Source organism: Amblyomma mixtum, chromosome 7, assembly GCF_055824585.1.
Source record: "Amblyomma mixtum isolate Tamu chromosome 7, ASM5582458v1, whole genome shotgun sequence".
NCBI classification, from domain to species: Eukaryota; Metazoa; Arthropoda; class Arachnida; order Ixodida; family Ixodidae; genus Amblyomma; species Amblyomma mixtum.
The window spans coordinates 62098521-62117958 of NC_143018.1; the positions used below are offsets into that span (position 1 = coordinate 62098521).

Consider the following 19438-nt stretch of genomic DNA (forward strand, 5'->3'; position numbering starts at 1 on the left):
AAGACAGATTAAACAATATTTGCTGCAAAGTGCGCTTATGCGACCAGGATCTGTATGAGATGAATTTTTATTTTCTCCCGGAATGTTTTGTGATCAGTGCATGAAGCGATGTCGTTAGGCTGTGAATTCGAGTGTTCTCGCGTTGGCAAAGAATGGGTTGTTGTAAGCATTCGTGCGGGCACCCTATGCGTGCTATCGGGTTTCCGTGACTGAGCCGTAAGGACGTTCGTAGTGACGTGGTTAATAGAGTGTGTCGTGTTCTCGTGCTATGACAAATGTATTGAGTAATCATAGGCGGGAAATGACAGGGCGTGACTCGGAGGGACTGCTTGAGGGCGGTGACGCCGGTTTCTCTTGAGTAACATGAAGTAATGAACCGAGCTGCACGATTTTGGATCGATTCCAAATCGACGGTGAGATATGATTGCCATGGGTGCCAGATGGATGATGCACACTATAATTTTGGCCGTACAAATGTTTCGTACGCCAGCTGTTTTATGTTAGGGGATGCAGATTTCAGATTACTTCTCTGGCAGCCAAGTGTGAGTGAAGTATCGGAGCAAATAGTTGTAATGTGGGTGACCCATGAAAATGATGGTGCGAGATGTACACCTAGGTGATTATAAGATATTGCAGCGGTGATCGGCACTGATGAGATACTGTTAGTGTGCACATGCGATATGGTGGGTTTGTGAGTGAAGGAAAATGATGTGCATTCAGATAGATGTAATGGCGCTCGCCATTTTTCGCACCATGATGCAATAACGTCAAGGTCCTGTTGCAAAACAAGGTTATCAGTCGGGATATTTATTGCATTATAAATGGCGAATCATGCGCGAAGACTCGTAATTTGCATTGAATGTTAGAGGGTAGGTCGTTAATGTATATTAAGAAAAGTAATGGTGATAAGCCGGCCCCTTGAGGGACACGTGATGTTACATCTCGTAAGGGTGACTACGTAGATGTCATTTGCGGATTTGAACTTCGAGCGCTCTTTTAAAAAAATGTTCAAGCCAGCATAATTAGATTGGTAGGAATCCCGAGGCACGAAAGTTTCGCAAACAGACGATGATGAGATACGCATTCGAATGCCTTTGAAAAAGTCTAAAAAGATTGCATCTGTCTGGAGGTTATGGTCCATGTCCTTAAGTATGTGTTGGGTGAACACGGCCAGCTGTGTTTCACGTGAAAGCGATTTCCTGAAGCTATACTGATGCGGATAAAAGAGGTTAATTGAATCTAGGTGGGACATTGAGTTTGATGCTATAATGTTCCCTAGAAGTTTAGAATTTATGCTAGTAGGGGATATTATATGATAGCTGGGCATGCGCAATCACCTGTTTTGAAGATGGGAGCAATTTGGGCTATCGTACGATCATCAGGAATACTTCCCGTGTGCAATGATGGGGTAGATATTAAACGTCTAATCTAATCTAATAAATCTAATCGAGCCGATTAGATTTATGTCTATAGGGTAGAGGATACACCAGAATTTGATGGGATTTGTTCTGAGAATAGATATAACAAGCCAGGAGATAAAAATTTGTCTTCCCTTTCATGATCCGGAATAGCGGTCACTACGTGACCTAGGTAGACGTATTGCCTTACCAGAGTACACGTTTCTTCCCTCCTTTATTACTTCTATTTCGGCGAGGTTCGGGTGTCTATCGAGACGTCAGGAAGTTAGAGCGGCATTTCCGTTCCTCAAAAACGAATGTTTTTATGCTGCGGAAAAGGTAACACTGGAAACTAGGCAGTTTTTTCGTGTAAGCTGGCCCTTGAGTCCGTGAAGTGTGCTGGGAAATCCGCGAGCGGCAGAAGGCCGAGTGTGCACTTGAGCACAAATCCGCTAATGCCAATCAGCTTTCGCAGATTAATGCGCTAAGCCGGCAAGCTTAGCGCGAGGAACCTTTCAATCGAAAGCCTTACTAGCTCAATTACGATAAAAACGGGCGGCGTATATTTTTTTATTCAGTTCCGATACTCCCAGGGCATTATTGATTTGAGCGATACATAGAAACAAAAAATTCATTGGTTACAGGAGGGCATAACGCATACAGCAAAAAAAAAAAAAACCACTACTGTGACACAATGAAAGATAATCAAGAGGAAGAAATGGGCTTGGGCAGGGCATGTAATGCGAAGGCAAGATAACCGCTGGTTCTTAAGGGTAACGGAGTGGATTCCAACAGAAAGCAAACGTAGCAGGGGACGGCAGAAAGTTAGGTGGGCGGATGAGATTAAGAAGTTTGCGGGGATACAGTGGCGCCAACTGACAAACGACAGGGTTAATTGGAGAGACATGGCAGAGGCCTTTGCCCTGCAGTGGGTGTAGTCAGGCTGATGATGAACTGGCGGAAATATGTCAGTCGATAAACCGAAGCACGAGAATGAATACATATGCCAAGAGGAAAAAATTCACACAAGGAGGCAAATTGATATGAGAAATATAATAACGCCATTTGTGCAAATGTTGAACACTCAGATGGGCACGTTATAGAAGGCTATAATGTAACAGAATGCATGGGTACAACCAAATGAAACGCAGAATAGAAAAATTCAAAAATGACTATGGCAAGCAATCATATACTGACATCTTCCTCTTGAACTCTTCAATCTCATTTCCGAGTAAAACTTGTGGTGGAAGGTGGTTCCACGCCGACGATGCATTTGGAATGAAATAATTAATGCATATTGTTGTACAGCACCGGGGAACGCCAACTTTGCATGATCGACCAATGTGGGGTGAACCATAAGTGCGTCGTCAGTGCATCTCGAAGAATTCAATTCATCCTGTAAATTTTGAAGAAACAGACACATGAGTGATACTGCCCTGCTAAGGAAAAGAGGGGTTAGGGACAATTATTTTTTTTATTTCATTGACCCTCGACAGCCCGTCATAGCTACGGGTGATAAGACGGGCAGCTCGGCTCTGTACTGCTTCCAGGTCATCAATAACATCATCAGCCTGACTACGGCCACTGCAGGGAAAAGGCCTCTCCCATGTCTCTCCAATTAATTCAAATAATCATAAATTACTTAGGTATTCTCCATTAACTCTTATCCCCAACTGCTCCCACTTCAGGCCCCAGAATACCTCCTGTAAACAGGCAGTGAATAGCAAAGGCGAGATCATGTCTCCCTGCCGGACACCCTTCCGTATTGGAATTTTATTGCTGACTTTATGGAGGACTATGGTAGATGTGCAATCGTTATAATTATCTTCCAATGTTTTCACATAAAACTCTTCTACACCCTTAATCCGCAATGCCTGAATGACAGCTGAGTTTTCTACCGAGTCGAATGCTTTCTCGTAATCGATGAACGCTATATATAGGGGCTGGTTATATTCTGCGCATTTCTCTATCACCTGATTGAGAGCGTGAATATGGTCTACCGTCCAGTATCCTTTACGAAAGCCTGCCTGATCATTTGGTTGATTGGCCCAGCCGCGGTGGCTCAGTGGTTACGGCGCTCGACTGCTGACCCGAAAGACGCGGGTTCGAATTTCGATGAAGGCGAAATTCTAGAGGCGCGTGTACCGTGCGATGTCACAGCACATTAAAGAACCCCAGGTGATCGAGATCTCCGGAGCCCTTCACTACGGCGTCCCTCATAGCCTGAGTCGCTTTGGGACGTCAAACCCCAATAAATCAAACCAACAATTTGGTTGATGTAAGTCTATGGTTGTCTTGACCCTATTAGCATAACAGAGTTAGCACATTCGAATTTAGCGCGGACACGTGACTTGTACACAAGAAGCTTGACAGGTGCCGGTGCTAAATAAAAATTAAATTTCAGATGTCCAAGCATGCGGTTAGAATGACGCCGAGAGGTTTGTAAGGTGTTAGGGGTGTCAGAATAGAAAAAGAAATAAAATAGGAAACGTAGCATGAATTTCTGCGACGCAAATGTGCATTACATTACACATAGCCGCGTTAAGCGTCATTTGCCATTGCGAACACCAATTAGAGATAGGTATTAGCTTTGCCTGGAGTGATGGAACGTCGTCTGCAAAGAGTCCTATTGAAGATGTTACATTTTTAGGGAAGTCGGTAATGTATAGAAATGCATTAGTGTGTGTGCAGTGGCACATGGTACGAAAACTCCCAACAATGGCAAGAAGAATAGGGTAGCGTCAAAACAGAAGCTTGAAAGAACGCGAACATTAATTCATAGAAAAGGAGACGTCAAGGACTTGAAAAATTACAGGCTGGTCAGTTTACTGTCCGTTGCCTATAAGGTATTTACTGAAGTAATCGCTAATAGTAGGTATAACCTTAGATTTCAGTCAACTGAATGATCAAGCAGGCTTTTGAAAAAAACACTTCACACAGACCATATTCATACTATTGATCGGGTGATAGAGAAATGAGCAGAATATAACCAAACCCTATATATACCGGGTGTCCCAGCTAAATGTAACCAAACTTTTAAAAAAGGCGAAGTGTCATAGTCTAGTGAAACCAACTGAGAGTTGTTCATAAGTCGCGTGGCCTAGTCTTGAGTATTTCTTCGCCCTTCAAAGTTAATTAATTAGATAAGTTTAATTAGCTAACTTTTTAATTATTGACTTCAAGAAGAAAGTGTCAATACAAAAGTTTTAGATCACCTCGAAAAACCGCTAGTAGTGCTGTTTCTGTCAAGTTACGATTTACGTAGATTCATTTATTGGCATTAAAAGAAAGTTGTCACGTGACCAGCTGCTCGCTCACTTCTCTGCCCCAATGTGCACCCAAAGTCTCATCGAGGAGAGGACTTCAGAAAAAATGGATTTTATTCTTTAAGGCGCGTCTTGGGACGTTGAAGTGGCACAGTTGTCATGTGGAAGCTTTTCCTTATTGTGCGGGTTATGGTTAAAGGCTGGTAAAAAAACTGCTTTACGTAAATATTACTTTGCTGCAAATGTCTCAGTAAGCTGTTTCTCAAAGCGATCTAGAACTTCTCCATTGACACCGTGTTCCTCAAGTCAATAATTAAAAAGTTAGTTAATTAAGCTTAACTAATTCGTCAACCTTGAATAACGAAAAAATACTGCAGACTAGGTCACGCGACTATAAACAACCCTCATTTGGTTTCAGACGGCTAGGCCACCGTGTGTTTTTTAAAAGCTTGGTTACATTTAGCTGGGACATCTGGTACATCGCGTTAATTGATTACGAGAAAGCGTTTGACTGAGTGGAAATCTCAGCTGTCGTGCAGCAATTGTGGATTAAGGGTGTAGAAGAGTGTTATGTGAAAATATTGGAAGATATCTATAACAACTGCACAGCTACCGCATTCCTCTATAAGGTCAGCAATAAAATTCCAATAAGGAAGTGTGTGAGGCAGGGAGACACGATTCCGCAAATGCTATTCACCGCCTGTTTGCACGAGGTATTCCGATGCCTGATTTGGGAACAGTTGCGGATAAGACAGGGTTAATTTGAGGGACATGGCAGAGGCCTTTGCCTTGCAGTAGGCGTAGTCAGGTTGATGATGAGGATGTATGAGACCAAAAATGGCTCAGAATACGGTTCTGTGAGCAGGAAGTTAAAATTCGAGAATCGTAAGTCATTAGCATACATAAATCAGGCGGTCATTCCAGGCGAACTCAGTGTCAAGTAAGGCATCCGAACATTTAAAAGATGAGCCATACGGAACCAGCGAGCGAGTGCAACAGTAGTGGAAGAGTTAAACTTTTTTCAAATGATTGTGGAAAGAGATAAGCTGTTTTAGAGACGTTCACACTAACTGCATTTTGCATTTGGGAGCTTGCGACTGAGAAGCGGTAACCTTGAGTGGAGTGTATGCAAGTAGTATCCCATCCACAGATGTCACTGCCTTCCTAAGTCACCCAGGAGATGAAGTGAAAAGCATGATCATTGAGCTAGACAGTCAGTGTAGAACGGGTCATGAGTGGATAATAACTAGAAGAATAAGAATGGGGTGGAGCGCTTATGACAGGTTTTCTCAGATTATGAATGGCGGTTTACGAATATCCCAATTGGTACAAGGCGCAAGGGTGGACAGGACGAACGAAGAACGAACACGGACAAGGGGGGGGGGGGATAAATGAAAAAAGAAAAAAACTTTATTGTAAGAGAAATTCGGGGCACGCCCCAGGGTCCCCGCACGACACCACTGCACTCAAGTGTTATGATCCTAAGGTCGATAACACTGGCAGCCCAGCCGGGTCTCCCAGTCCTCCCATGTCTTGAGGTTCTCTAGGTCCCACGGGGGAGGGTCCGCCGGGCAGAGGCGAAGGGTTCTGAGCATAGGGAAGGAGTGAAGGGAGAGAGTGTGTAGTCTGTACCAGAGTGTTGCTTGTTTGTTATCTAGGGAGGGGTGGGGAGGGGGCAGAACTGGCGTGAGGCCCTGTAGGCCTACGTCAGCACGCTGAACGAGTGTATGCGCTTCTCCGTGAATCCCCGATCCGAGACCACCTGAGCCCGGTCTAAAGAACCTCGGGCTAAATGGTTGGCGGCCTCGTATCCGGGATTCCCGGAGTACGCAGGCACCCATATCAGCTCCATTTGGCAGGGTGGGGGTGCATCGGGCGAGTCCAGTATGCGAAAAGCAGGGACTTAGACTCGGTATCGAGCAAAATTTAGAATCGCAGTTTTAGAGTCACTTAAAATGTACCGGGCTTCCGTGCGGGTGATATCAAGCGCAGTGGCTGCTTCCTCTGCAGCCTCTGGGGAAGTGTCTGGAGGGAGAGGTAGTGTGAGGAGGCCACTACACCCGCTGTCGCTTCATCATCCGTGCAGGCAGCGTCCACCCATACGGCGTCTGGCTCGGAGCCGTACGCTCGATGGAGTGCCATCGCACGTGTTCTGCGGCGCTGGTCATAGTGGGACGAGTGCATATTCCTCGGAGCTTCTTTCGCTGTTACTTGAGACAATGGGACGGTCGGGACGGTTTGGTTTGTGAATTTTCGAGAGGAGGTAGAACCGTGCGGGGACTGGTCTGGCCGGTGTCATTGCTTTAAACATATCCTGGGACATCTTTTGTTTTTGAAGGAGAGATGTTATCTGATTGTTAACTTCGACTTCGAAGTCTCCTATGGGGTCGCCAGTGAGTTCAGTGTAAAAGTGTTTATTTTGGAATTGTCAGAAACCTTCCTTTAAGTAATCGGTCTTGTCCTTAACAACGATAGCGTCGCCTTGGTCCACAGGCTTGATGACTTAAGGGGTTGTTGTGGGCTGCTTTTGGTTTAGATTTTGAATATGATGATAGGAAATGCTATTGAATACCAGTGATGTATGCATATGTAAATGTTTACCTCTGTGTTTGGCTGGAATCCATGATTTGCCGGGTGTCCCTGGTACGTTCATTTCACTGTCTGTTTCGCGGTTTTGGAAACACTCACGCAGGCGTAAGTTCCATGCGAACTTATCTGGATCCTGGTATAATTGGAACTGACTAAATTTCTCCCGTCATGGGGTAGAAGGTTAGACACGTAGAGAGGAACTCATTCCGATGATTTGAGTGCCAGGCTGGATACGTTCACCATGTTATCAGATCTAATGGAAGACTCGCTATTAATAGTCGCGCAGTTCTTCTCAGGGCTGACGTGTTTCTAGTAGGAGGCAGGGAACGGGGCACTGTTGTGACACCAGCCTGCCTGGGTTTCCTAAGTACTTTCGTTCTTCGAATTTCTTTTCCTTAATTATTTCTGTCGCCGTGAGATCCGGTTAGCGACGGGTATGCTCCAATTCGATTGTTTTTCGTTGACTGTGCCGTATAAGTAGGTCTGCAATGCATACTGAACGGTTGCGTAGAATACCTCTCCACTCAGGCTTCTCGTCGGCATTAAGAGCGGGGTTAGTTGCAACCGCAAACCGTTTGGTACGTTTCCCTCTCATCATCATCATCGCTCAATCTTGTCTTCGGAGGCGTGGCCGCCATTCTTGCAGATTGTGAATAAGGGTATTTCACCTAAGACTCTGCACAGTTTTTAAGAATATGCTCTAAGCTAGAGGAGGGCTTCTACCCGACAGCACCTCGTGCCGGCAATAATTGGGGGTTGCATAAAAAAAAAAGAAATAGTGTCATGCCAGCCGTTTGCCGCGGAATGTTCCGGATGGTGTCATAGGATTCAGCGCGTCGTGCAGCATAAACTCACTATTATTACTATCAGTATTGATCGATTAAGCAGTTGAAATAATTTAAAAAAAATGCAAAATCTGTTGAAAGGTGCCAAACTGCCCAGAATGGAAAGCCTAACCAACTATACCGGGTGTTTTTTTTAGAAGGCCCAAAATTTAAAAAAAAAGGTAAATTGCTTTAGATTTATTTTAGCACTGGGGCTATACTGGAGGCTACGGCGGGCGCCAGGCAAGAGGAAAACTGCTTTAATTAGTTCGCTGATTAACTAAATATGTTAATTAACATTTCTAATTTTTGTTTTAGGGGCTATGTTGTATTCGCAGAATTGGAGATCGTCCTCTGAACAGTCGAACCGAGAAAAAACAATTTCAATTAAAAATTTTACACGCACGTTAAGAGGCGCGAAAAATTCAGCCTGGTAGGCATCTTCACACCGTAACGCAGCGGCGGGAGCGCCTCTGACGTAGTTCACTGCGCCCTGCGCTATCGCTGCTTATCTCGCTTCGCTCCGCGGCCTCTCGGAATGCCGCGCTGGAACAAAAACGCATTGGGCGCATTTGTTTTTCAGTCCCGGACTGTCCGGGACTACTTGCGGACTCGAGTCCGGTATTTGTTTTTCTCGGGCAGCCCGAAAGCTCCGCCCACCTGCTTGCATCGCCATAGCAACGCGTTCGTTTTTAGCCTATGGCAGTCCGCGGGCTGCTGAGAAGGCAGCAGACGATAGCTGCGCGCCGCGCTGGCAGCCATATTAAGTTAGACTCCGTGTGCATTTTGAGTGCTTTTCGTGTCCCTGGAGGTCGATATCATGCGTTAAACCTTCACATGAGCTCCGTAGCTCCTCTCTGAGCCATCGCAAGACTTTTTGTTCTTGCATCTTCGTTTATTTTCTTGAAATCCACCGCACACGGACGCGCGTTCGGAGCTGCGAGCGCGTATTGTTTGCTCGTGTCGTCAAGAGGTTCTTGTTCGCTTGTTTTGCCACATGCTGTCTGTACGCTTACCTGAAAGCATCGCAGGTGAACCACTCGTATACTGGAGCAGCTATAGAGCTTGTTGTCAACATTTTTGCGGAGGCTTTCGTCTATCCGCCTTTCTGCAACGAGTTGGGCTACTTTGTGCGAACTTCGCCGCAAGCAGTAGCGGCGAGCATACCTCCGAAGCTGAGTTCTGTAATGCACCTACGCTAAGCTGACAGTACAGTCTTTAAATCGACTCAGTATCATGATCGAGCGCACGGCGTTGCTTCGGCGTTGCAGTGGCCGTGGCTTGCATCGTCTGCTAGCAGATGACAGCGTCCTTGTACGGTAACCGAGGGGGAGCCCGACTCTGGCGCCGTGTTCGAAAGCAGCCTATGGCAAGTAGGTCATGTGACCATGACGCTTTTCCTGTCCGAGCGGAAGCCGAGACCTGCCAGCAAGTAGTCCGGGACTGGAAAAACAAATGCGGCCATTGACACAAAGTGCAGGGCGGAGCGAGCTACGTCACAGGCGCTCACAGACGCTGTGTTACAGTGTGAAGTTGCCTACCAGGGTGACTTTTTTTCGCTTCGTTACGCGCGCAAAAAATTTTTGCATGAAAATCTTCTTTCTTGGCTGGACTGTTTGGAAGACGATCTACAATTCTGCTAATACAACATATCCCCTAAAATAAAAGTTAATTAGCGTATTCAGCTAATCAGCGAACTAATTAAAGTAGCTTGCCTCTTACCTGCTGTCCGCCGTAGCCCTCGGTATAGCCCCAGGGTTAAAATAAATCTAAAGGAATTTACCTTTCTTTAAAAATTTTGAACCTCTCAAAAAAAACACCCGGTATGCTATCGCGCCACCTTCAAGGTGGAGCTCAAGTGTCCTCTGCAATATTTTATTCGGCATCGGAGTGTTAGCTTTCAGTATCAACCAGCGTGCTGCTGCAGGTACCGTAGAAGTCCGCAATAGCAACCAAACACTGACAAGAAATCCGAAAGGCACCACGAACACTTTTTTTTTTTATTGGACGTTTTGTTTATCATGAACGTTCATGGAACGAAACGTCCCGTAAAAAAAAAAGAGCGTGTGTACGTGGTGTCTCTCGGACGTCTCATCAGTGTGTGGTTGCTGTGGACTTCTGCGGTGCCTGCAGCAGCGTGCGCACTCCTCCTGCGAATGCGGAATGATGAGAGGGAAAAAAAAAAAGAACCGTCCTCCCACGGGAACACCTCCGCTGGAGCAACGGGCATCCGCCCTCTGGATACCCGGGGGACAGCGAGAAGAAGAGCTGTGCGAAAAAGCACAGATCCTCCCCTTGTCCTCCACACACGGCGGCCGAGCTGTGACGCTGGTGGGACCACCAGGCACCGTTTTTTTTTCTACAGCGATCTGCTGTGCCGGCGCTGGGAATCGAACCAAGGTCGGTGGGGATATTCGCCCAAGCATTGCCAACTGGCGCGCTAACCACTCGGCTACCGTGCGGCTCTGGCTTTGGACGGCGTCGGCGAGTGTTGATAGAAGGGAAGCGAAGCAGGCCGAAACTGAGCATGCGCGGGGGATGCGGTTATCTCGAGATCGGGCGTGCCAGCAGAAACGTGCTACGCGTCGAACGTGGAGCGGCCGCACTAGTGTGGAAGTGCGATACCGCGTGGGGCACCAGCCCCGTCATGGTATTTCGTCCGTGCAGATGAAAGAGAGTTGGGAATGCGAAAGCCGCAACCTGAAACTCGATTGGTGCCATGTAAGCGTTGATGGGACCAACATGGCACGGAGTACATCGCTGTACACATTCAGCCAAAGCGTTGAAGCACTGTGTACTGTTTATTAAATATAATACAGATTTCTGGCCCTTGCAGCCGGACCGAAGCGGAAAAAATATCGCGAGAAATGAACGCTCACACGTAATCGTGTTGCACTAACCCAAAGAGGCAACAAAACAGGAAAAGGGTAAATTGGTCGAAAGAGACCAGTTACACTGTCCAGTGTCTGAAATGGAAAGTGAACAGTGTGTACTGAATATATGGGACACATCACATCGTCTAGTGTCTGAAATGGAAAATGAACAGTGTATACTGAACGAAAGAGACCAGGTACACAGTCTAGTGTCTGAAATGGAAAATGAACAGTGTATACTGAACGAAAGAGACCAGTTACACTGTCTAGTACCTGAAATGGAAAATGAACAGTGCATACTGAACGAAAGAGACCAGGTACACAGTCTAGTGCCTGAAATGGAAAATGAAGAGTGCATACTGAACGAAAGAGACCAGGTACACAGTCTAGTGCCTGAAATGGAAAATGAAGAGTGTATGCTGAACGAAAGAGACCAGGTACACAGTCTAGTGCCTGAAATGGAAAATGAAGAGTGTATGCTGAACGAAAGAGACCAGGTACACAGTCTAGTGCCTGAAATGGAAAATGAAGAGTGTATGCTGAACGAAAGAGACCAGGTACACAGTCTAGTGCCTGAAATGGAAAATGAAGAGTGTATGCTGAACGAAAGAGACCAGGTACACAGTCTAGTGCCTGAAATGGAAAATGAAGAGTGTATGCTGAACGAAAGAGACCAGGTACACAGTCTAGTGCCTGAAATGGAAAATGAAGAGTGTATGCTGAACGAAAGAGACCAGGTACACAGTCTAGTGCCTGAAATGGAAAATGAAGAGTGTATGCTGAACGAAAGAGACCAGGTACACAGTCTAGTGTCTGAAATGGAAAATGAAGAGTGTATGCTGAACGAAAGAGACCAGGTACACAGTCTAGTGTCTGAAATGGAAAATGAAGAGTGCATACTGAATGAAAGAGACCAGGTACACAGCCTAGTGTCTGAAATGGACAATGAAGAGTGCATACTGAACGAAAGAGACCAGGTACACAGCCTACTGTCTGAAATGGACAATGAACAGTGCATACTGAACGAAAGAGACCAGTTACACAGTCTAGTGTCTGAAATGGACAATGAACAGTGCATACTGAACGAAAGAGACCAGTTACACAGTCTAGTGTCTGAAATGGAAAATGAACAGTGGATACTGAACGAAAGAGACCAGTTACACAGCCTAGTGTCTGAAATGGACAATGAACAGTGCATACTGAACGAAAGAGACCAGTTACACAGTCTAGTGTCTGAAATGGAAAATGAACAGTGCATACTGAACGAAAGAGACCAGTTACACAGTCTAGTGTCTGAAATGGAAAATGAACAGTGCATACTGAACGAAAGAGACCAGTTACACAGTCTAGTGTCTGAAATGGACAATGAACAGTGCATACTGAACGAAAGAGACCAGTTACACAGTCTAGTGTCTGAAATGGACAATGAACAGTGCATACTGAACGAAAGAGACCAGTTACACAGTCTAGTGTCTGAAATGGACAATGAACAGTGCATACTGAACGAAAGAGACCAGTTACACAGTCTAGTGTCTGAAATGGAAAATGAACAGTGCATACTGAACGAAAGAGACCAGTTACACAGCCTAGTGTCAGAAATGGAAAATGAACAGTGCATACTGAACGAAAGAGACCAGTTACACAGTCTAGTGTCTGAAATGGAAAATGAACAGTGCATACTGAACGAAAGAGACCAGTTACACAGTCTAGTGTCTGAAATGGAAAATGAACAGTGCATACTGAACGAAAGAGACCAGTTACACAGTCTAGTGTCTGAAATGGAAAATGAACAGTGCATACTGAACGAAAGAGACCAGTTACACAGTCTAGTGTCTGAAATGGAAAATGAACAGTGTATACTGAACGAAAGAGACCAGTTACACAGTCTAGTGTCTGAAATGGAAAATGAACAGTGTATACTGAACGAAAGAGACCAGTTACACAGTCTAGTGTCTGAAATGGAAAATGAACAGTGTATACTGAACGAAAGAGACCAGTTACACAGTCTAGTGTCTGAAATGGAAAATGAACAGTGTATACTGAACGAAAGAGACCAGTTACACAGTCTAGTGTCTGAAATGGAAAGTGAACAGTGTATAATGAATAAATGAAACGCATCACACTCTGTCTAGCACCTGAAATCCTACGAACTCCTGCGAATTTGAAGTGGTCTCTCGCGATGGCACTGCCGTTGCAACCTTGTATTTCTTGCAGTAACTTATATCCTGCTGCCCCTTCGTGCAGGTGTGAAAGAGCACTCCACGCTGGGTAGTGGCCCCACCACGACCAATGTCCACGCACCTCCTTGTCCTCGGCCTGGGACTGAAATCTCAGCTCCTCCCATCCGTGCCACTGCCTGCGAGGGTGGAGATTACATAAGGTCGTTACAACTCCGATGACGCATTCCTCATTCAATGCACGTGACACTGCCATTATTAGTACGGCAGCATCTCTGTGCGGTAGGCCACGCACATGCCAGAGAATGTGTGCCATTCACGAATCATTAATTACCAGGAGGTTACATACGTTTCGCTCACAGAAACAACGCTCCTTTGCGCGCGCCATTACCGACAGGTCCCTTCCCGACCTGTCAATCTCGCCGATACGGGGCACCAGGAATCCCAAATGTGACAACCCTCCAACGCTTTTGCGTGCTACTGTATACGTACGCTAAAGCATCCCACAAGTTTTTGGCTTGCGCTTCTACACCTACAACAAAGCCTTACCCGTTCAAAAGGTTCCCGGCCATCTTGCCTCGCCGCGCGGCTACCTTTTTCACCGCCGAACAATCGCACCGATCGTGTCTCAAGTTGCGGCTTCGGCATTCCGACCTTTCTTTTATCTGCACGGACGAACCACCATGCCGGGGCTGGTGCCCCACGCGCTATCGCACTTCCGCCCTAGTGCGGCCGCTCCACGCTCGATGGCGAGATAACCGCATCCCCCGCGCATGCTCGCTTTCGGTCTTCTTCGCTTCCCTTCTATCAGCACTCGCGGACGCCTACAAGAACCAGAGCCGCACGGTAGCCGAGTGGTTAGCGCGCCAGTTGGCAATGCTTGGGCGAATATCCCCACCGACCTTGGTTCGATTCCCAGCGCAGGCACAGCGGATCGCTGTCGAAAAAACTGCGGCTGGTCGTCCCACCAGCGTCACAGCTCGGCCGCCGTGTGTGGAGGACAAGGGGAGGATCTGTGCTTTTTCGCACAGCTCTTCTTCTCGCTGTCCCCCGGGTATCCAGAGGGCGGATGCCCGTTGCTCCTGCGGAGGTTTCCCCGGGGGAGGATGTTTCTTTTTTTCTTTCCCACCGTTCCGAATTCGAGGGAGGAGCGCGCACGCTGCTGCAGGCACCGCAGAAGTCCGCAGCAACCACACACTGACGAGACGTCCGAGAGACACCACGTAAACACGTTCTTTTTTTTTTTTTTTACTGGACGTTTTGTTCCATGAACGTTCATGAAAAGCAAAACGTCCAGCAAACAAAAAAAAGAAGGGTACGTGATGCCTTTCGTATGTCTGGCCGGTGTTTGGTTGCTATTGCGGACTTCTACGGTACCTGCAGCAGCATGTTGATACTGAAATGCATCCGAAAACGCTACGTACGGTTTTTTTTTAATGCACTCATATCCTGATGTTCCATAAAAAAAAAAGATAAAAAGGGCGTACGCAGTGTGATTCGTATTTCTGCCCAGTGTGTGCTTGCTGCGGTCTTTCAGACACCTGCAGCAGCGTGCCCTTTCGTATCATAATATCTAGCACATTCATGAAAGTACGCACAATACAGCGGCTGCACTCCTCATTGTCTCTCTCTGCACTGTCAACATCTTCGTGCCCTGTATTGTCGCTGTATTAGCGCGCGCACTGCAGAACGTAAAATTCACTAGCTCTAGTTATTGCTTTGCCAGCTGGTCCATATCGCCTTGCTACAACTGAGCAACGTAAGGTGCAGGCTGCAGACAATCATTGGAATTTACTCTCCTTGTGCGAACGGCTCACCACTTCCAATTATCACAGTCCGTTGCAACTGCCGAATTGATGGCCACTTGTCACAAAAGTCTGCGAGCATCCGGTAAGTGGAACCGTTAACACTTAGCGAGTCTTCTCTAATTACTGGCCTCCGTCTTGAATGCGCTACGTAGTTCTACATTGTGCAGTTCACGCGGTGCTACAGCAATATTTCATGTCACAAACATGGGGAAAGTGCAGAGAGAGTCGATGAGGACCGCAGCCACTGTAAACAATTTCCTTTTATGATGATCATTTTATATCGTTATACTAATAGGCATGCCGCTGCAAATACCATAATAGACCGCAGCGAGCACACATCAGAAAGACACTAGGCAGACCTTTTTTTTTTTTTTACGGGACATCAGGATATGAGAGGATGCTAAAACAATTATCCAGGAACAAAAGACCAGACGCGTACGTCGCGTTTCCGGATGTCCGGCCGATGTACGCTCGCAGCTGTCCTCCACGGCACCTCCAGCACCGTGCCAATCAACGTCCTGCGGTCGCAATCAGTAGTTCCCCGCTGAATTTACTCATGCAGCGCAGTCGTCTCGCGTACACCGTATCTTTGGTTTGGCCCGTGGACACCTGTTTTTCTCGCGCCGACATTCCGCCGCTTCGATTTTGCACTTTCTGCATGTTTTAACCTCCATAGCAACTCCTTCGCTCTAGAGAAGCCTGCAGGCAGTGGTGCGCAGCTGCCGGGAAACTAGCAAAACGCGACCGCGAAGGATGTATATAGTGAGTGTTCAACTTCAGACTTTACACATCTTTTTTTCTTCTAAAATAGGCTTTCTGTGTTCAAAAAGCACTTTTTTCGCACTGTCGGCGGTGTAGTACATCAGAATGCAGCTACTACGTGCTATCTAGCAAGACGATAAATCAATATTCAATAGCTATCTTCTAAACTGTTACGAACCTTGCTTATTAAAGGTGCAGTGAAGAAAAATCTGAACACGTTCCGAGCATTGTTAGAAGCTGCGACTTATTGCCTTGTGTGGTCGATTTCTCTAATTCACTCGAATTAACGTCCGGCTCCCGCCATTATTTTTTGACTTCTCCCCCGTTCGGTGGGCGTAGTCGACCAATGCGTGGAGTGCCTTCAGCCAGTCCCGTGGAAGCTTTGCTTTCGCTTTATTTTGTCTTTTTGGTTTCCGCGAATAGTTTCATTCGCAGATAATATAGTCGCAAAATACGCGCGGACTATTTGCTACTATACTCCGTCTCGCTACATGTTTGCAGCACTACGAAAGGTAGAGCTCTCTCGCCCAATCAGGATGGCGCGCACTACATTAGTGTGTTCCTACGCGCCTGTTGCTCGATCCACCTGGCTGGACATCAGGTGGCTCGTTCCATATAAAAGAAGGCGTACTGCTAATTAGCTGATTTCTACATCTAGCAGGGGACGCTTGATGTCTGTTTATTTTTGTACAGGCAGACGCCCGTTCCAGACGCACTGGCCCCACTTTTTCTTTTTTTTTTTCTGTCGCCACCTGTTTGTATCATTTCCTCTGTTGTCACGTCACAGTTATTTTCAATGTTCCTGCTATGTTTAAATGAATTTATTTATTCCAGCATGGCCACTACACTATTAAGCAAATGCAAGGGTCAGATGCAGGCCGGGGCAGCCGAATGTCGATGTTGGCGAAATCCAAAACCCCATGCGCTGCGTTAAAGTCAACGCACAAGCGGTCAAAATTAATCCGGAGCCGTCTGCTACGGTGTCTGCAATATCTCATGAGAGACGCTGCGAGGGTACTCCGACTTTCGCGCGTACGTTAGCACATTAATGGGGCTCATCACAACTCCACTCAACTCTGCTGGTTTGTGTCGTCGTCCAGGTTGACAACAACAGATGGTCCTTGGTCAACAGCATCGTCAATGACATGGTCCAGTTTCCTCATCCCATCTTCCTCACTAATAGCATGCTGCACGTAATTCTTCCATTTCTCAGTAGTCACTCGCATGATGCCTTGCCAAACCAGAGGCTCCACGTCTTAGAGCATAAGCGTCTTGTTTTGACTGGCGACGAAGCCCTTGACATCGCTCCAAACAAACTCTATCGGGTTCGATTGGCAGTGGTAGGGTGGCAGGCGCACATCGAGACGGCCAGCAGCTTCGGCGCTGCAGTCCACACGGTATCGGTCCCCACCTGTGTTCACGTTGTTGCCAAGCTTCATGAGCTCGGCCTTCACCATGTCGCTACTCCACGCGACCCGTTTTCCAGGTCTATGTCTTTTTTTGAGGCTACTCATCCGCCGCACTTTATCCTGCTTCACAGAATGATATGGCGCGTTGTCCATCGCTGTAACGCAGCCGGCTTCTTCAGGGACAACATTCGGCCCGTCTTCAACGTCTGCGTTGTCCACTGGTAAAGCGTTCGCTCGCTCACCTGAGTGAGTTTTACCCTCCTCTTGGTGAGCGCATTCGTACTTGAACTGCCCCCGTTCTCGACACGAAGCACTTCAAGAAGCCAACTGCGATGGTCTGCTTAGAAAAACAGCGCACTGTCGGTGTAGGGCACACTGACGACACAACCGACTCGGCCGGCGCCATGTTGGAAAATGGCGATGCATCACTACCTCGCAGCAAGCCTCCGCAGAGCTGTGTTCGTACGGGCTTTGTTAATTTCACCAGTGATTGAAGCACTCTATACCACCTAAATCTACCATTCCACATTATGGTTTGGTTTGGTTTATGGGGTTTAACGTCCCAAAGCGACTAAGGCTATGAGAGACGCCGTAGTGGAGGGCTCCGGAAATTTCGACCACCTGGGGTTCTTTAACGTGCACTGACATAGCACAGTACACGGGCCTCGAATTTCTCCTCCAAAGAAATTCAGCCGCCGCGGCCGGCATCGAACCCACGTCTTTCGGGCCAGCAGCCGAGCACCATAGCCACTGAGCCACCGCGGCGGCTTAGTCCACATTATGCTTTCAATTGCTGTGCTCATTGTTTGATTAATAGTCCTACACTGCTCAAATATTCGAGGGACTATTTTTTGTGTTCCTGCAGCCCTGATTGGACGAGAGTGCTTTGCCTTCCGTAGTGCTGCAAACATCTTGTGAGACGAAGCATACGTATTACTCCGCCGATGGCACAGCGGCAAGCCGCCACGGCACTGGGTGGCGCGTTGGTCGACTCCGCCCACCGTACGGGGAGAATTCAAAACAAAAAAAAAAAGGTGGTAGCCGGACGTTAATTTGATTTAATTAGGGAAATCGACCACACAGGGCAATAAATCGCAGTTTCTAAGAATGCGAGAAACGTGTAGATTGAGTTCCCGCGGCAAAAAGACGAGTTCAGATTTCGCTTCACTGCACCTTTAAGAGGCCTGCAGCCCACAGTAGCATCCAAAGTTTTTACAATAATAACGGCTACCCTCAGCGCTGTGGCACAACAAACGTTGTCTGTTTCGACGTCTTACATGCACTAGGGAGTTTGCTGTGCCTCCAAGCTTCTTGAAAGAGCGTGCATTTTGCCTCGATGTAGCCACGTAACTCGTCGAAATAGCCAAGATTTGTTGGCCCACACCGTCGAGGGTAAGCGTATTTTCGAAATTATAAAAACTGATGTAGAAATTACGATAGGCTACAGGGGTCTCAATAACTATACACAAAACTATACACCCTATACACAAAACACGAGGCAAAGATGACGTTTCAAATTACAGACCAATATCACTAACGTGCACGGTAGGAAAATTATTGGAACACATTATACTAAAGCATATCACCAGTTATGTTGAGCAAGAATACATTTTATCGCCTGTTCAACATGGATTTCGAAGGGAATTTCGACTATCACCCAATTACTCGAGCTAACACATGATTTGTTCCAGAGCATTGATAACCAAAAGCAAGTTGACTTGATTGCACTTGATTTCTCTAAGGCGTTTGACAGAGTAAGCCATAAAAAACTAATTAGCAAACTTAGATCAACTTTAGGTAACGGCCCTATTATCAATTGGATCGAGGACTACTTAACTAACCGATCTCAGTATGTTGTAGTTAACAATGAAATTTCTTCTACTGCGCTCGTTACGTCGGGAGTACCCCAAGGGTGCGTCCTTGCTCCACTTTTATTTCTTATCTTCATTAATGATCTGCCCTCTAACATAAAAGTTAAAATTAAACTTTTTGCCGATGACTGCGTCCTTTACAACGAAATTAACTCTGTAAATGACCACGATGATTTAAACAGCGCCCTTCATGAAGTGGTAATATGGTGTCACAAATGGCAAATGGAATTGAACATTAAAAAAACAGCCTTCCTATGTGTAACCCGTAAAAAACAAAGGTCCGAATATGTGTACAGCATCAATAACATACCGCTCACCCGAGTTCACGAACACAAATACCTTGGATTAATCATTTCACATGATCTAAGATGGGAATCACATATTAACAGTATAGTATCATCTGCTTTAAAACGATTGTTCTTCCTTAGAAGACGGCTTCGAGAAGCGCCACCGGAGACCAAA

The 19438-nt window shown here is 46.6% G+C and overlaps 1 long non-coding RNA gene across 3 annotated transcripts in view; it reads right to left on the reverse strand.

The window, feature by feature from the left end:
* Window positions 1-6099: 6099 nt before the first annotated feature.
* Window positions 6100-19438, reverse strand: part of LOC149336272 (uncharacterized) — a 48983-nt gene continuing 35644 nt past the window's right edge. Inside the window, exon 4 of one of the 3 annotated variants that reach the window (XR_016284244.1) lies at window positions 6100-6250. This is a non-coding gene — a long non-coding RNA (uncharacterized LOC149336272). Of the gene's footprint in view, window positions 6251-12973; window positions 13306-14106; window positions 14209-19438 lie in introns of those variants that run through there. The other 2 variants (XR_016284245.1, XR_016284246.1) reach the window with 2 other exon arrangements.